Source organism: Belonocnema kinseyi, chromosome 10, assembly GCF_010883055.1.
Source record: "Belonocnema kinseyi isolate 2016_QV_RU_SX_M_011 chromosome 10, B_treatae_v1, whole genome shotgun sequence".
Lineage (NCBI taxonomy): Eukaryota > Metazoa > Arthropoda > Insecta > Hymenoptera > Cynipidae > Belonocnema > Belonocnema kinseyi.
The window spans coordinates 41508323-41511946 of record NC_046666.1 but is presented as its reverse complement, the minus strand read 5'-3'; positions in this window follow the sequence as shown (position 1 = coordinate 41511946).

Here is a 3624-nt window from a genome sequence, read left to right as displayed (position 1 = left end):
GTGAAAATACTTTGGAATTTTTTAAGTCTTTTGATATAGGTTTGGAAATCAATAAAGGTATGTAACAAGCCGTGAAATTTTAAAGCAATCTGATGAAACCGTTTTACATCCATGGAAATTCTCTGGAATCCCTTAAAACTCTTTGAAATGTTCTTAAATCTGTTCGATGTATTTGGAATCTTTGAACTTATGGAATCCTGTTAAATTTTTCTAAATGTGGGAAATAGGGAAATTCTTTGGAATCTCTTGAAACAATTTGTATTCATTTATATTTAATTATAGTTTCCTTTTTTGTTTCTTCACTTCTTTCAACGTTTTAACATTATTTATTTGCATACTGATTTTCTTAAAATTATTTTCTATAATAAGTTTTTTAGAATCGATAAATAATCATCCAGATGTGATCCAAGTCCCAGCAAGCCATGTTGCGATATCATATCTCCTTCGGAAAATTTCAAGTCCGGGAAATTTTGGCAAATGTGCGACAAGTCACATTTACAGCAAGTCATATTCTCAATTCTGGCAAGTGACATAGCGGCATCTGTAATTCACTTTTGGTCCAGAACGAACCCACTAGGTCCAAAAACGATTCACCGGGGAAATTTTGATAATGGAATTTCGAAAACCCGCTTTTCGGAAAAATGCATCTGAAGCTGACGAGTCCCATAAGTGCACATGTTCAATTTTTGGTTCAGACATATAAATTACCCACTTCCGGGCACTTTCAGGGCACACGGATAATCTCGTCAAATAGATAATGGACTGAAGTATAATTTCCTATCAAATCCTCAAATTCGATACTTTTGATTACACTTTAGACCTTTCTTCACAAATAGGCAAAACTAAACTACGATCAACAAAGTGGAACTCTTTTTGTGGAATGACACAAGTAGAATAATCATTATATAGCCATATACTGAATTTCTTATATAATATTTTTTCTTAAGGATACAGAGAAGAATGAGTAATATTGAAAGGGTGAGACGAAGATGAAAGTTTCGAAATTCAATAACTCAATAGTATTCTCCTCAGAGGGTTTGAGGAAGGTTTTGCCAAATTTGATAATAACAGGACCAGCTAGGTTTTCGCTAATGAAGGGTACGCATATCCGAGAGGGTTAATTTATGTTGCTTTAGCGTTTAACGCTATAAGCTTTTTTGTAGGGGTTGTAGGCGTGCTCGCTGGTCTCGACGAGCCAACAGCGATGCACAGGAGTATCCGGTCTGTATGTGTGTCTACCTCTCTCGGCTGCCATTAGTCGCACCCTGTAAATTGAGTGACGCCTGCTAGGTACGCGCCTGATTCCATTAAAGACATCAAACGGGCCAAAAATTACATCAGCAGCCACCCTTCGCTCTGACACGACACCGTATTAATCTGCAGCCACGCAGGCATTCACCGAACACTCTGCAGCACCGTACTCGAAAGCCTGTAGTGTGAACAGTGAACACACAGGTATACAGACTCTTATGGCACCATTTACTTTGTATCGATGTCAGGGTACATTTACAACTTGCCTTTTACATCGAAGCTCTTAAAATAATAGAGTAGTAGCCTCGGAATCATGCTACTGTTGAAACTTTGTTGAGATTTTGGTTTAGCAATGCAATTTTATTATTATATACTCTGTTCAGCGAGATAATACTTAACGGAAAATACGAATTTTTATCCACTTTGCGCAGGCTGTCATTAAAGTGTGAAGTTTAGACGCGGTTTACTTATTTTCAAGTTTCCGCTCTAAGGAAATCACAGACAAAACTGAAATTAAATTTTGTTGCATGTAAAATTTCCCGCTGTTAAAGTTTACATGCTATTTGGCGAAAGTTTATCCTACGATGGAATAAAAGCTGTCGTCTGCTACGGCGTCCTTAGCAGCAATAGGAAAACGGCAAAGTATTAGTGAATTCGAGTTCTAAATTAGGACACCAGATTTAAAAGAACGCAGAAAAAACCAAAGTTAAAATTTGTTGCAGTTAAGACTTGCAACAGTTAAAAATTGAATATATTTCGGCGAAAGTTTCACCCAGGTTAGGAGAATAATTTTGATCTCGTCCACTGCGTCACGCTGAAGTGGCCAAATTTCGGTAAAACATGTAGAATAAGCAATAGAAAAAAGAAAAAGAATTGTTCTTACTGATATAGTATCTACTCCAAAATAAATTACGCTATTGTAAACGAATTAGAACTTATTTATAATACCATTTAGTATAAAGTACAAAAACAACTGACAGATAGGAATCCCCATTCCTCTCCAATTTAATGAAGTTAAACGACGATAGATAGCGCCAGCGTCGCGATTCTCGCTACATTCGAATAAAAATGGAGCGATTATAAGGCGAAAGATTATCCTGGCAAGGTTAAAAATCGAAAATTATCTTCGATTAATGTAAAGTTTATCCGGCAAGGTTAATTTTTGTTGCGGTGAATCTTTCACCTGGAATCGCCGTAAAATTTATCTTTCGTTTTTTCTATGATCCTTTCTTTTAAAGTATGAATTCTCTTATAAACTTCACGGCCGATTGTCCCCAGATGAGCACATCAGGATTCACTCCAACCTTTCTTGAAAAAACTACGCGACGTGAGTATTCTCTCTGAACAGAGTATGATGCATTTATGAATAAAGTGACGCTTATAGTAATATTTTATCAAATTGTTTATTTGTACATACAATTGCAATTGTATAGTTTATGATTTTTAATTTTCATTGAATACTGCTATGGCGCCTTTTACTTCCCATCGTCAATATTGATCTCAGGGCAGGGTACAGTTGCAACTTGCCTTCTAAAATTTTTTTAAAGATTCAACTATTTTGCTATTATTTTGATAATATTAGTTAATGTAGGCGCCAGGCTTCTACAAAACAGGATTCCGTAACTTATTGAGACTGCATCTTCTCTAAGCACTTCCTCCTCTTTCTCCCCCTTTTTCTTTCGTGTCCTCTTTTATCCTACCCTATCGGATATTATATCTTATTCCATTTCCCATCCCTACTTACCGTACTTCTCCTTCCTCTACCTTAATTGCCACCCCAATTTTCCCTTCCCTACCTTCCCTACTTTCCCTTCCTTTCTCCTTTTTACACCTACTTCTCCCTTCCTACTCATTCACTCCTCATCGCTCCCTTTTTCCTCAACGCTCACTTCCCCTCTTCGCCCATCTTTGCTTTTCCTTACCTCGTCCCTTACTTTCACTCGCTTCTACTTCCAATTGCCCCTTTGCCTTATCTCTCCTCTCCTAGTTGCCTTCCCTGCGCCACTTTCCATATTCTATACTACTTGACCTCTGTCCCCTTATATATGTTACCTCCCCTTCTCTTTCTCTCATTTCTTCCCCTATGCTCTACTGTTCCCTACTTCGCCCCCCCCCCCCCCATCAACTCGAGTAAAAAGCATTTCGGATGGATCATACATTTCGATTGAAGGGTTTCTTTTAAAGTAGAAACTTGAAAATCAGTAAACCACGCCTAAACTCCTCAGTTTTATGACAGCCTGCGTAAACTAGACGGAAATTATTTTTTTCGGTTGACTACCAGGTGTATACATATGAAACCGGTATTGCCATCTAGCGGCCAGTAGGCACACTTGTAGGCACTGTCGGAACTTACCATTTGTGCTAATTGGCGTA